Source organism: Amblyomma americanum, chromosome 8 (assembly GCF_052857255.1).
Source record: "Amblyomma americanum isolate KBUSLIRL-KWMA chromosome 8, ASM5285725v1, whole genome shotgun sequence".
Classification (NCBI taxonomy): Eukaryota; Metazoa; Arthropoda; class Arachnida; order Ixodida; family Ixodidae; genus Amblyomma; species Amblyomma americanum.
Window position 1 is genome coordinate 85,678,708 of NC_135504.1, and position 15,996 is coordinate 85,694,703.

Here is a 15,996-nt window from a genome sequence, read left to right on the forward strand (position 1 = left end):
ATGTGCGTTTGTGTGGGTACACCCGTCGCCTAGTCCATTCTTTGTCCCAGTGTTCTCCGGGGAGATCCGTGACAGCGAGCACCATAACGACAGCGCCATCGCGGCGTGCTTTTGTTCGTGAGCAACATCACTTGATTATTATTTCCAGCGCTTGTGTACTGTCGTGGACTTCGTTCACAAGCAACGTGATTTCAGGAGCAGCACACATGAATCAAAGCTGATGAGTTACAACGGAGCGGATCAAGACGGGGAGGATTAAATACGCAATGGCGGAACCAGCGAAATGGACGCAGCACAAGAGGAAGTAGGCACACACAGAAAACGCTGCACTTACAACTGATTTATTGCGAGGAATTCAGTCACATTAATACATGCTTCCTGCGCACTCGCACAATTTGACCAGCTGAGAAACTTTAGGATGACAGGAATTTAAACCTTTTTTCAGTGATTAAGATTGACGGGTCACTTACGCATACCTGCTTATTTTTACTGATTTAAAATGTTTCCAGCAGACCGGGCTCACGTCTAAATATAGTGTCATATGTGCCTCATTGTGTCTACTTGCCACTGGTGGCTTTACATTTGGTCCTCGAAATCTGCACAAAGCTGCCTCGCCCTGCAGATACACTTTACGCTAGCCAAACATATTCTCAGGGGACAGGCGATCGCCTTTGCTCCTGAGAGGACCATAAATTGGATATGTTGTAGAGTAACTGCTCATCGCATGCATTCGTTTAAGACGAGAACGTTCACCTATCATTCTGACAATGCTGCTATCGATAAGAATTTCATTTTTCCTGTTGTGTACAGCTGCAGTAGTCTCGCATGTTTTCTTCGATCACATAAATGGTTCATATCAAACGATTAGACATCGTCACCGATCAAGTATCATGGCAGCTACTTTCACAAATGTGCCATGCAATCGGTGCCTGCTAATCGGCTTGTCGGAGTCTGTCAAAATGTGTCCGTAATGAAGAGTTAAATGAAATCATCGGTCTCAATTGTGTTATGCAGCGCTCCATTGGTACTTCGCAACATTGTGGTGTTGCTCTTCATAGAACGTGATTCTTTCTCTTTCGTTTGTCCAGTCTGCCAGATGCGATGTCGTGTGCTTATAAGTTAGGTTCCAAACAAAGGCATCTTCTGCGAACCCGCGGAATATACGTACCATGATATTGAAAACCCACTATGCGGTATCTATTAATGCAGAATTTTTTTATTACAACGAGATCGGACATAATTTGACAATCTCGAGGCGTCCGTGTTTACTCCCCGCCTACTTGAGCAATTTTCCTCTGCCTTCCTTCTCTTTAATTTAATTAGAGTCTCCTCAGGACACGGAGAGCACCTGCTGCGCTCGTCAATGCTAAGCATGCACGCTCACAGCAGAATGCAAAAACATGGCGATGCTCAGAGACTTTGAAGTTTGAAGTATTCGAACAAAAGCTTTTATCCCATCAGAGAAGATCAGGGGCCCTTGCACAACGAAGGCATGCGATGAACAAGGCTGGTTCGGCAAGAACAATATTTCACGCAAGAGTAGAGTGAGCATCTCTTAATCGGCTTGCGTAGTTTCCAAATAATGTTTCCTCTCATATGATGGAAAAATCTAACCGGACTCGGCTGCGGCTGAAAAATGCATGTCTACTGCGTAGCGACATTCTAAACGTTTTATCTGGTTTATCATCAGGTGCGCGAAATGCTTGATGGGTTGCTTGTAAACTTCGTTACCACACCGCATATGGTACGCGCTGAACTTACTGAATATAGTGAACAAATGTACTAAATATAGAGATATAGAGAAATGTGTTGTGCGATAAGTTGCACATTTAACTGTTGAAAGAGCTTGCGCTGAACGACAGTGGTATTCGTAATCTCCACTTTATTGGTATCAAATTTATGCACAATACATATCAACTGGATGTTCTGCAAAAAAACATGAGCACTTAGTGCGCCGCGTCTATAGCTAAAATAACTTGTATTAAATAGATGATTATGATTCGATTAAAGAATTCAGTCCCTGTGACCGGAGATGTGCTGTTTGAGGCTCTGAATACTTGAACACACAAAAGAACATTGAGCGCAGTGGAAGCCTTCAGCACTTTCATGCGTAAGCATGTGACTGTCTAAATTCTTTCTGTGTCGCCGAATAAGAAGAAACTCCTCTGTGCCCACGCATGTGCCGAACTAGGTCGCGACTTGTAGACCCTGCATAAATGCACTTGAAGCACTTGTAGGGTTTTTCGCCTGTGTGCGTACGCTTGTGCCGAGCTAGGACACAACTTGTAGACGCTGCATAAATGCACCTGTCGCACTTGTAGGGTTTTTCGCCTGTGTGCGTACGCTTGTGCCGAGCTAGGACACTACTTGTAGACGCTGCATAAATGCACCTGTCGCACTTGTAGGGTTTTTCGCCTGTGTGCGTGCGCATGTGCCTAACAAGCTTGTCACTTGTAACAGATGCAAAAGGGCAGTTTTCGCACTTGCAGGGTTTTTCTCCTTTGTGGAAGGACATAAGCCTCTGAAAACTGCGGGACGTAGCAAACGCATTTGAGCACATGGGGCATTTAAAATTCTCTCCCGAGGCATGCGATTTGACGTGTCTCTTAACATCGGCACGTTTCGTAGAAGTGTACTGGCAGTGGGGGCACCATGACAGCCATACTGCTATGCCAGGCTTCTGATACGAAACAGAATTTTCTTCATTCGTAGCCAGCGAAGACCTCTGGTGCTGCCGGTTTCCATGGATCACACATCCGGGCCGAGATGTAGACGGAGATTGTAGAACAGAACTCGCAGGAGGGTGTTCGGGACTAGATACAACATCTGGAATCAACGTTGATAAAAAGTGTACTTTAGGGAAGATTAGTTATTTTTGTATATCCACATTCGGCAACGTTTTAGTGCCATGGTTCAAAAATGCCACATCACTTGGCACATTGCACTAAAAGAAACCGGTGTTAAACAACACACACTATGTAGACACAGTCACAAAATGCACTACATCGACGAGTACTCAAACTATCAAAATAATTTTCAAGCGAGGACATTGAATATTAAGCCGTGCTACGCGCTCAATCGATAATGCGGTTTGGGCTGCCAAGCTTTCAAATGCAGCTCTGATAGCCCTCGGTAGTGGGCAGCTTTTTTCGTCCCGTTTCGCATAACGCAACAAGCATAGCTGATTCGGCGTCTGATGTTTGCGCACTCTATGTAGCCCTAGCCTACATATATACCCATTACAACGCGCTTACCATATTCTCTGGCGACCCTTTAAATTTTGACCGTGCACTGGTTTCGTCGTTTCAAAGCCCATCAGTTTCGTTTTGTTTTATGGGATTCACATGCAGATACACTCGAGTTATAAGAAGCTGTAGCGAGGGGCTCCGGAAATGTTCGGTCACCTGGGGCTGAATAACGTGTACTGACATCACGCAGTCCAAGGGCCTATAGCATTCCGCCTCCATAGGAATGCGACCGGCGCCACTTTGACCGTAGCCGCAGCCGAGCTCCACATCTGCTGTGCAACCGCGGTTGCGCAATTACAAGAAAACATTGAACTTAATCCTAATTAAACACCACATAATTCAGACTGCCACTTTCGAAATCAGCATTTTATCTTAGGAGATGAATATGTCTACGCCCTTGACACAAAGCTAAGAGTTGTCAAAAGTTCGTGGCAAATGCTGTAATATGTGATCGCAGAAATAAGAAAAACTTGCAGCTAAGGACTTCATAAAAGCAAATACGTACACTGTCAATATTAGTGACCGACAAAAAATAGAGTGTACAAGTGTTTATAATAACTATGCAAATGATCACCAATAGTGCAAGAAAAAATAAACAGAAGGGTACGTAAAGAATACACGTGATTTATCTGGGTTCGAAATATATATCCACTTCGTTTATGTGTCAACGCGAATGACATACTAGCTTAAAGGAAAGGATATATTTTCGGCGTAAACAGGAGAGTTGCCTTCAAAGCATTTACGCAACACCATCTGACGAAACAACTGCTCTCAAGTTTGCGTTTTATCGATAAATGCAGGCCTCTGCTTCATCTACATATGCACGAATCGATGACGTCAGGGTGAATGGATTGGCTGATTGGACTAAACTGGATAGACGTATACATACCCGATCTCTAATCTTCGAAAAAGTACGATATTGCCAGATTAGCGATAGAGTCCATGGTCGCAATTTATCGTGAGGTTATGAACATTCTTAAGACTTTTATATAATGCACTGAAGGCACCACACAAAGGCAGATTCATGAGTGACGAATTCAGAGGCAACATTTTGTATAACATTACAGAACAGCATCCAGAGCTCAGATGGTTGAATGTAGCAAAAAACCCGATTTTTATTCATAAAAAAATGACGCAACTTTCCCAAATGTGATCAGAACAAGATTCCCAGTCAGATTTTCCTGTGATATTTTTAACAGTGCTGAAAATTATACCTCTAAGAAAAGTCTGTATATACACATAAACTCTGTATACACGTAGTTGAGGTGCTTAGAAGAAAGCTCTACCGCACGACTTCCGCAGCGACAACGTTGTCCGCGAGCCACGAATGAGCTAGGGAACAGAATCCAGTCTTCGGGACGGCCACTTCCGCAACTTTCCGTCGTTAAAATGTCGCAGAGCGCGGTTACAAAATTTTGTTTTTTTTTCTTTGCCCCACTGATTTACTGGTGCACTGTTGCAATACCCCTTTGTACACTAGTTTTTCTAAAGTACCGCTTTGCGTGCGTCACTACGTTTTGGAGAAATATTAGCAACTTGTAATATCTCTGAATCGCGTCCCTTTTCTGGAAGTGCGGTTCAGTGAACTTTTCGTTCACTGCGACCCATTCTCAAGGCCGGAAGCGGCGAAAGCGACTTCGCCCCAAATTTGTGCTCACCGTTTGTCAGTTGGGTATTAGTTTCGCGCTGATAGTCCATGGTAGTTCCGGCTAGGGCTTATGGGGGGTAGCTAATTCGGCCTAAGAGTTGCTGGTTAATTACACCACCCGTGCGTATGGTGGAAATACGCGATGATTCCTTGTATTGAGGTTATGACCTGTGATTACCTGCAAAGAATGGGAATGGTTTGGTTCAGGTTATGGGGGTTTAACGTCCAAAGCGACTCAGGCTATGAGAGACGCCGTAGTGAAGGGCTCCGGGAATTTCGACCACCTGGGGTTCTTTAACGTGCACTGACATCGCACAGTACACGGGCGTCTGGAATTTCGCCTCCATCGAAATTCGACCGCCACGGCCGGGATCGAACCCGCGTCTTTCGGGCCAGCAGCCGAGCGCCATAACCACTCAGCCACCGCGGCGGCTGAAAAAGAATGGGAATAGAATATTCTCAAAAATGCAATTTTTGCGAAGTACATTTGCCGCGAAATGTTTACGCTCCACACGAGTGGGTGAAAAACATTTTCTCGCGTTGCCTTCGAGGCAGCTTGAAAGACAGGTGATCGCGTTCCCCCGTTTATGTCTGAGAAAGTGGTTTCGTTTCATGCTTGCACGCCATAGCTGAAGTAAAATAATCTTTCTCACGTCTGGTGCACCCGTAAGTTTGTGAGACCAGGAGTACTTAGTGACAAGAAGACAACTCCGTTTTCACGTGAGCAACTTTCTCTATTCTTAACGCTCAACTTTGGGTCCAGCGCAACCGTAGCAGAGCAGCTGTAATTGTACTGTTCATCGGTGGAAAGGCATTAAAGAGAGCGCGCCACTGTTCAAAAGTAAAGCCCACTGTTGTAGGCAAAATATAAACGCTCCTTCAGGAACTGCGAGTGGCACCACTTTGAAAGCATCCACAAGGGCACTCTTGCCAAGAGCGCGCTAGCCCATGAACGTATCTAAAAGATGTAAACGCCATAAGCCTCTCACAAGTATCCTCCCCTTTCTCCAGTTCTACACAGTTGCGCTGGTGGCGAATCGCATCAAAAACTATTTTCAGAGAATGGTAAAGAGCCTTATTATAATAGAGCAGCATTGGGAAGAAATAAATAGTGAAGCGATTGCATAGCGAATTACAACATGCTCAGCTAAAACTGATTACGTTTGAATGTTACCATTGCTGCCGTTCTCTTGGAGAATAGTAAAAAGCTTCAGCATTAGTTTAGAGCCAGGGTTTTCCCTTGCGGATTTCTTGCAGTGGCCGTTTTCAGAAAGTTCCACTTCAGGCATATAAGGCACTACGCACTGCAAGGCACATTTGCAAGGCACTCCTTAAACATGCAATAAAAATCACTTCTTTATGTATATAGTTAGCTATAACGGTTTTCTCGGGACAACACTACTTCCGTGATGATTAAGGAGGTGACAACGAGGGATAAACATAGGTAGCAAGAGCTTATATTAGCCCGATCTCCTCGAGAGTAGGCTTCATAAGACTGCAGTCGTCGTTTCGGAGCTTCTACAGCCAAGTCAGTTGCTTTCCCTTGATTTGAATTGGGATGTAATAATTCATCTATTGCAACAACTGCCACGTTTTATTCCGCATTTTCTTTGTATACGATCTATTTCTGTTCAACGGCGCAAAACACTTTCAATTCAATTTCAGACTTGGGAAATGACACGAAACATGTCCTCTTTCGCTGCAAGTTTATGTTGCAGATATTAGTGCTGAAGGATATATCGCTGATAAGATCAGGAGGAACAAGTTATCTTGCTCCAAAGCGCTGCGCCACTTTCAATTTCCTATAATGCGCCCAGCTACAATATGAGCATGCAAGGGGTATACCTCGGGTTTGGTGTTATTGGGATCTAAAGAAGAAGACTGATAACGTAGTCCCCCAAAAGATCAACCATCATTCATCTAGGTACCAGTGGCAAAGGAATAAAAATCTGCACTCATGAATCCCAGAAATAGGTTAGGCGCTTCAGAGGGCATGTGTTGGCATTACCCCACTTTTAACAAATGCCGCACTCTCAACTGGAGGAATTACATAAAGGTGATCGTACAGTGACAATTCTGTCATGGTGAGAAACGCCCACTGCAAAGTGCAGGCACGTCGTTCGATACAAAACTTCTAATGACATGAGCGCACCTCTCCTGATTCGCTCGGGGACAGAAAATGGGATGCTATCGGCGCAGCGTATGTTACACTCAATAGACTGTGTTGCACAGGAAGCTTTGGGCCTGCAATCATAGAATAGAATGCTATTTCATCGCCTTCTGCACTTTTAAAGATACAGGCACGAAACGCTTTTTCCAGAAAAAGCGTGCTGAAGGATATCAGCGTGTAGAAAGATGCAAGCTGGTCGTAAGAAAGATAAGCTAATACCAAGCTGATGTTTTACTTTGCAGTGCGATGCTAGACCTTGACCTGCTTAAAGGCCTATCCCCAGTGGCATAATTTTGAAGCCGGACAGGAATTATCTATGAAAGGCAAGTTGCAGAAACTTGACCTCGCAGAAATGTTTTCGGTACTCTCTTACTCTCGACGCCTTGGACTATCTGCAGGCGTATGCGTCTCTACGAAGCCCGGCGTTGACAGAACGGGCATCTATGTGGACGCGTGTTTTGTTTTCATCGCCCACGTGCTCTTCTACATCTGACAGTTTCGTGTGAGCTGTTCATCACCTGTTACATTTTCCTCCTGCTAAAAGGGACCCCTCTTTGATATCCTGTACTGCTCATATCTCTGGTATTCGAGGCGGATCTGCTTGGCAGCTATTGAATCCTGGCAAGGTGTCTCATCAAAAAGGAGCAGGCCTGTTACTAATGCTTATGAACTACGATAAGTTGGCTTCGATTAGAAATTACTATGTCTAAATATCGGATACGAAAATACGTTTTTAGGATTCGTAGTGTTACGAAAGCGGAGAAGGGTTTGTTGATGCGTGGGAAAATTTTTGGCATGTCGAGATAACCTGGAGTGTACTGATTCTTGATTCCACGGCCGTCAAGCCTAAGATATATGGCGGCATTTCCCGTTACGTGAACCAAGTTTTCTTAACAAGTTCCTGGAGGTCGTATTGTGCAATACATTTTGTTTTTCAATTTCGGGGAATTATTTACTAGCTAAGAATAATCATGCATGCACACATGGTATCTATTTTTGCGCCACGCGTGTTTAGTGAAGTTCTAGTGGGTTAGTTATATTGAGTTTAATGGCGCCATAGCAACTAAGGCTATGGTACGGCAAAAAAAAAAATGTTAGAGAGTTCTGTCAAGGATGAAGCTTTTTATACCTAGAGTTTGTTTAAAACATGGCTTTCTCGAGATACTGAAACATATATGACAGATAAACAAGTCCTTGATCACCCAAAAAGCAACTTGGGATGCCTACTGAAGTTCTAGACGGGATCCAATCAGTATATATTTTTTTACTTCAGATATAAGAACCTTCAAAATATTAAAAAAAAAACCGAAGTCAATGGACTCGAGTCGAGGACTGTTATAGCGTTGTCAAGCGTATCTTGGAAGTGCACGCGGTGCGCCAAAATGAGCCGCGGATACCATAAACATAGCCATCAATGTGTTTCAGCACCTTCCTCACGATCAATGACAACACGTACCGTCGCTTCTGATTTCTGATAAGTAGGCGACCTAGAAATTTCTGGAGGAAATGCAGGTTTCTGGAGGAAATGCAGCCGCTCTTTATCACACTTGTATTCCCTGTGACCGTGTCCTTCACTCCGTTTAAATTGATGCATGAACCAACTATCCCTACAGCAAGAAATGCTGCGAGGCAATCTGAAGCGCGCTGAAATTAGATTTTATTCGGTCATCACATATAAAAAAGAAAGAACTTAAATGGATGCAGTGCAGTTGTTCAAGGCAGCCTTAGTAATTCTTTTTGTGTACACCACTGCGCAAATCTTCAAATTCGGTGGCGGCCGCTCACATCGACGTGGTTAGCCCACGAGCTTGGTTCGGTCGAAAAGTCGGTTGTTCTGGCTACAGTTCTGCAACGCAGACAACATGAGACTTGCTCCATATTTTGCAATATTTTCTTTAAATTCTGGCGAAAAGGACACAGATAGAGTCCGTTGCCGCAAAAAAAAAAAAACGAAGTCAACTGGTCCGCAACCACTTCCACTATATTAGTAAACGCAGTCGGGCGTAAACGAAAACAGTAGAACCTCTCTAGAACGAGGTTGACGGGGCCCGGCGATTAATTCGTTAAAGCCGTTGCGTCGTTATAGCCCGGTTAAGCAGAGATTCTAAGGGGAATCCTCATTCCATTTTTATTTGCACTATTTCGTTTTAAGCCATTTCGTTATAACGAGATTGCAGTGTAGTGTTATCATCGCAGTGTTATTACCTAATTTCAAGAGTGCATGTTGTTGGGCGAGTAGGTCGTACATCGTAGATTACAGGTTCTGCGCAGAATAATACAAACACAGAAGAGAAGGGCACAAAGACGGGCGCACACTCGCGACTGTGTTTAGTTAGAAGAGCAAAAAAACATATACCTTCCACACAGCCATGTCAATCACTAAGCGCAAGCCATAAATCTGTTTTCTGTCTGATAAAGTCTTGTCGAGGTATCACTCACACAATCATCTGTTTTGTTCTTTAAGAAAAAAGCCTCGGCAAGTTCACGCGCCATCTGGTCACGGCTACGCATCATGCCTACCATTGCTGCCGAAAACGAGGATTTTGAGGCGTAGCCATGACCAGATGGCGCGTGAACTTGCCGAGACTTTTTTCATAAGAAAAAGGTTATTGCGTGAGTGATACGTCGGTAAGACTTTATCAGACGGAAAGCAGATTTCTGACTTGCACTTAGTGATTGACATGGCAGTGTGGAAGGTATAAGTATGCGTTCTTCTTCTGAATAAACCCAGTCGCGAGTCTGCACACGTGCTTGTACCATTCTCGTCCCTGTTTGTATTATTCTGCGCAGCACCTTTACTATACGGTATTACCGAATGACACGACCTGGCGGGATTTAAAGTTATCTTGGATTGCGCAAGTGGAAGGAAAACCGTATCTAGATACGGCGTATCTCTTTTTTTGTAACTTTGGTCCAAACTATGTGTAGCCACTGGGTTCCTACCTGTCTCAACATTTATTCGTACAATTTTTGCGTAAGCTGCTGGATCATTTGGTTTTAGATCTGCAAATGTTAACACCCATCCGTGTAATTACGTAGCAGTTAACGAAAGCGAAAGGCACTTCTGCTTTTAGTTTGATCCAGTATATTATAAAAAAGGGGAAACGTCTTTGTAAGCTCTTTTACTCGTCAAAAAATCGAAAGGCTCCTCTACTAATGGTTTGGTCCAGTGCAATATAGATGCAAGAAAGGTCTGTGTAGCGTGAAATTTGCTCCTACCCAGCCTCAGCCATGAGGAAACTGGACACGCTTTTATCGAATAAAAAAAGAGAAATTTGTCCTTTCGTGCGGCTTCCTGAACACCGGCGTCAGTTACTGTAACACACAAAAAGCTTGTTTCCTTTCACACCTTCAAACAGTGCTGCTTTTGCGTGCACAATGATCACTGAGGTTCGAGTCCCTGGTGCACTGAAAAACTGTATGCGTTCTCCTAGATTCTTTTTTATGTGACGACTTGGTATTCGTCAAGTTTTAATTTCGGTCGCACACTAGTTTCGAAATGTGAAATGATGCAGATAGGAAATTTATTATGGCTCCTACTTGCTAATTGCACGTTTCAGAACGCTATGAAGGGTTAACTTTTACTCGCTTCGGCGTTGGTAAACGGCACCTTTAAACATTCTAATAGTAGCGTGCGCACGCGAAATAGCGTTAAGACATTTTTTTTTCACAAGCCGCTGCAGGTTGAGAGAACGCAATCCTAGGTATCTACTAGTGTGCATTGCGTTTGCGGTAGAATACTTGAAACACGAGTCATAAAATAAAATGATGGCGCATGATTCGGGACGCTTCCTCCGTTTTGTGCAGCCTTTCGCAGTCGGAGCTGTTCCGAGAAAACTATATCTGTGGATGCAATTACTTCGTACACCTGTACGTAGCACCTCGAACCTACTGGACCGCAAGCAAACAACAAACGATGCGAGACAACTGAGCTGTGAAGAGCTGCGGTACTCACACGTGGTCTCCTTACAATTTCGTCCTTGAGGTCCTGGTCCCGCCTGGTCCTTCAAAGTGAAATGAGTGCTTCAAGAAGCGTAAAGGCTGCGCGAGTGCAAAGCGACCATGGAGCGGCTGGGCACTCCGGCAAAAGCGAACCGTTCAAATGCCCTACCCACATTTCAAATGACCACATCATACCGCCACTCCCATGCTGCTTTGCATTTCATGTATCGCCACCTGGTGTGATCCAGGCGAACCGAAAGGTGGCGGTTCATGTATGCCAACCTTAATCTCACTATTTCCGAAATTGACTAAAGGACCGATTTCTGAAAATCCAGCACCCGGATTTGATCAAAACTGTCTCATATCTGTGCCACAGTTAGCTTTTATGCTCGGGTGTGAATTCGGTCGAAAACAGTTGCCAGCGACATTAGCCTTGAAAATGATAGCGAAGAGCAACAGGTAGTAGGGGTGCCAAAGAGCCATGCTATAAATTTGTTGAAAAAACCTGTTGCCTTGCACCTTTTACAAAGAAAGAAACATTAAGAGAACATACTTTTATAAGCCAGAGTGAAGGGGTTTATTAAAAATTATATTTTGATTTTGTAACTTTATAGAAAATAAATTTTCGGGCTCCTACTAATAATTCTCTGTTGCTGCCGTCATACTGCAGATCTTCTTTCATAGCTGCAGTATTCCTGCGCTATATCCTTTGTGTGGCTCAGAACAAGTGCAGAATATTTTCTTTGATGGTAAAATGCGCTGCTTGGGAAGCAATAATTCAGCGCACGCATTTCTTGAATGCAGAGCTGATCGTGATACTGAATAAAAGAGGACTGCCTTCAACACCGACAGCCAATCCCTGCAACTGTATCTTCGATACAGTTATTACAGAACCAAGTTTGATTTCGGTTTCATATACAACGTTATAGATTCTTTTATACACCATTACGCTCATCAGTATGCCTACGTGTGACAATTCCATTAACTGAGTTAGAACCCTTTTCTTGGAGAATCTCACTACGTAATGATAAACTTCAAGCTGCTTTTCGTTTATTACTGCAGTAATTATTGGGTTGCCTCTGCCTTGGTCCTGTACTAAATGGTACAAGTTGCATAAGCTTTGGAAAGCGACTAATTGCACAATCACAGTGACTAACACACGTTCGAAGCCCCACTTCCTCCATTGGAACCTCGAAGAAAACCAACAAAAACAAAAGGGGCGTTAGTTTTTATTGCACTGCAGAAGTCTTGATAATCTCTGTTATTTCTATTTTACATTTTTTGAACGGTATTAAGCAAGAGCATGCGCTGACACCGCCATTCCGGAAGAGCCCCGCGGTGCAGCCGTGCTATAAGCGAAGCAGATAAAAATATCCTGCTACAGAAGCAGTCGAGAATTTAGATATGTTGCATTTTATGCCGGTGCATTTTCGTTAAAAAATTATAGCGTCTCGTTTGAACGAAGCATCTTGCGGTTTATTAGGAAAATTGAAGTTGTCCTAGGGCCTCTGGAGAAAGGGTTGTTGGAACTCGTGCTTCTCTAAACGAAAGGTATGCGTGTACTATGGCATTTGACGATGCCGCCGAACATGGCCGCATACAAAGTAAACAACAAATGTTCTCTAAGGTCATGAGCTTTAGGGCGGAAGTCTCAGTATGGTTGGCAACTGCCGCAACGTGAAATCGGGGTAATGAGGTGTTTCTACCAGAATGATGAGCCCGTGTCCTCGTCCCTTCTGGCAACGAACGTGCTGGAGGACAATGCATGCCTCGTCTATCTACCTAACAACAAACGCATGCAAAAGCAATAAAGACGGGCTGACGGCCTTCGCATCATCTCTTCTTAGTTGTATTCCACACCTTTTTTTTCTCTGGGCTACCGCGTGAGCGAGCGCTGCCGGCGAAAATGTGGCTCACAGCCGCCTGAAAATGTGCGACAGTGTTCTTTGAGGACTGAGCATCCTCGAAGTACAGCATACACTCAAGAGGTACTTTAGATAAGGATACTCCAACTCTTTCATTTTTGGCGAGCGATACATAAAGCAATGAACAAAACTAACCAAAATCTATTTTCGAAGCCGCGGAAACTGCGATACTGTCTATGCCCGGTTGTGTGTCTGTTCTGCTGCGTACTTAATATACCAAGCGCCATTATTATGTGCGCCTTTGTCTCGCCGATGTCTGTTGATCGCTGCAACCTGACCATGTTGCTGTTCCGCCGTAAAGGGTTCCCTGTTATCGCCAGTCCGCTTAACATTTCCAGCACCCTTTTTCAGGAAAGGGTGTTTCGACTTGCAGTCTGATTTGCTGCTGTTGAGCGTGTGTGAGCATTAGCCTCTGCATTACCCTCCAGTCTTGGCGCATCTTGGTATAACGGAAAGAATCAGTTCTCAATTGTTGGCCTATCATCAGTTGGCGTTAAATGAGTTATGCAGTAGTACGTTAGGACCAACAAACTGCTGTGGTGAATTTCTCGACAGGCCTATAGTGGCGAAACTGAAATATCTACTTAACCTAAACTCACCAGCTGGTGCTTAGACACGAACGTTTCGTCGCGTCGCCAGCGTGCTTCTCTCAGCTGCAGTGCGGTTGAATCCTTTCCGTCAAGCTACTATTCCCATTTACATATTTCTATCAATAACGCCTACACATTAAAGCAGGCAATTCAAATAACTCTTTTTTAAAATTACACTCTTGTGCAGAAAGTAGACATATACATTTAAAATCAACAAACAAGAGCAACAACAACAGCAAATACAGAAGACGACAGTGTCAACGCCGAGAATAAAAACATATCACTGTTTTATAACCACCTTGTGTGGCTCTCTGGTTATGAACATGTGGAAAATTACTGGGAGTCCGCGACAGTTGATGAATAATACACCTCACCTTCCGGCTTACTAAGTATGCTGATGCAAATCATGAGGCACATGCCATTCGTCATCAGCAGCTACAGCAGCAGAACAGCGATCGAAGTCCAGATTCCATCAGATTCATACAGGTTGCTAGCATTTTCTCGGAATGGAAAAGGAGTATAGAAATTGTTGAAATGTAAATGCGAACCACTGTTGTAATTCCACGATGTCAGAAGAACCAGCACAAAAAGACAACGGAGCGACACGGACAGAAGCGCTGAACTTTCAAATTTATTTTGCAAAAATTATTTCAACGTATTTATGCACTCTGCTCTCAGAGGCAATGTCACACAAGCAGAGCAACACAATCTTTTGATAGGACAATGACTCACGATCTAAATGAAGTGGCACTGGCAACAAGCATGCAATAACCAACGCAGCACTTAAGTATAAAATATCAAGGAAAGAAAAGAAATAAAGGAATAAAAATAAATGTAAAGATGAATGGGCAACAAGGAACACGCCATAAACAAGAGTGTAATTTAAAAAAAGAGGTATTTGAATTGCCTGCTTTAATGTGTAGGCGTTATTGATAGAAATATGTAAACTAAAACCGATAAAAAGGATAGCAGGCATAAAAATATAACGAGTTGAAAGCCTCTAAAATTACGAGGCGAAAAGATAAAAGCAATCTATACATACAGATCAACTGTAAGATGTGCTGAAAGGGGATGAAACCTAAAAAAGAGTAGACATGGTGGGAGGGTTGCAGAGCTAATGCCTCAAATTTCGTGTCAGGTAATAATTTTTCCGATATAAAGTTAGAAGTTCAGCGCTTCTGTTCGTGTCGCCCTCCTTTTTTCTTGTCCGCTGGGATTTTTGCGCTGGTTCTTCTGAGATCATGGCTTACCAAATAGCCCAACAACAAGTTTTGCTGAAATTCCGTGTAGCTTAGGTCAAAAATGTTGCGGCAGATTTAGTGTCCCACGTAAAGAGGAAGCAACGGATTTGCCTTTTAGCTTCGGTTTTTAAAAGGTTCTCTATAAAGGAACGCTTTGACGCACCACTGCCGGCGTATTTGGCTGGGATGAACTTCCCGCTTTGCCACAAGTTGCACACCGAAGCAATGAAAGGGCTTACGCTAAACGACCGTGGTATTCAGTGTTCACTTTATTCGTACCAACTTTGGGCACAGTGCACACTCTGGCTGTTGTGCAAAAAAATCCGAAGCACTTGATAGGCTGTGTCTGCTGCTAAAATGTCATGCATTAATCATACGTCAATGGCTGGAGCCTATAAAGCTCTTGCTTCCAACAGCTCGAGGTAAGAATTTTGTACAAAAATGCCGGATGTAAAATGTACAGATAACCTAATACATCTCGCGTGTCCGCAAAGAATGGATAATTATTTCGTTGGGGAGGCATATGCCACTGTTCAGCGTCATTATCACACGCGCGTATCTATGAGGCATTCAGTCTTGAGTGTCCGATTAAGTGCTGTTTGAGGCTCTCAGTGCTTGAACACACGAATGAACAGACAGTACAGTGAAAGCCTTCGGCTGTTGGATGCGTAAGCATGTGACGGACTAAATTCCCTTTATGAGTTGCAGAATGAGAACACACTTCACATTGGAAGGGTCTTTCGCCTGTGTGCGTACGCCTGTGGTGAGCTAGGTGGCCACTTCTAGCCGCTGCATAAGTGCACTTGTCGCACTTGTAGGGTTTTTCACCTGTGTGCGTACGCGTGTGTCGCACTAGATTGCTAGATGAAGCAGTTATAAAAAGGTACTGGTCGCACTTGTATGGTTTTTCCCCAGTGTGGGAGGACATATGCCTTTTAAGGTTGGAGGACGTAGCAAATGACTTTGAGCAGAGGAGGCATTTAAATTTCTCTCCTGGGGCGTGCGAGTTTATGTGTCTCTTAGCGTCGGCATATTTCGTAGAAGTGTACGCGCAGTGGGGGCACCACAACGACTCCCGTGTTATGTCAGGGTTATGATACCTAACAGGAATTTCTTCATTCGTGGCTGCCCGGCGATGGCCCCTGGTCCACCCAGTTTCTATGGATCACACATCCGAGCCTTGAGCTCGAGGGCCACTGTTGAACAGAATTTACGGGAAGGTACTCGGGACT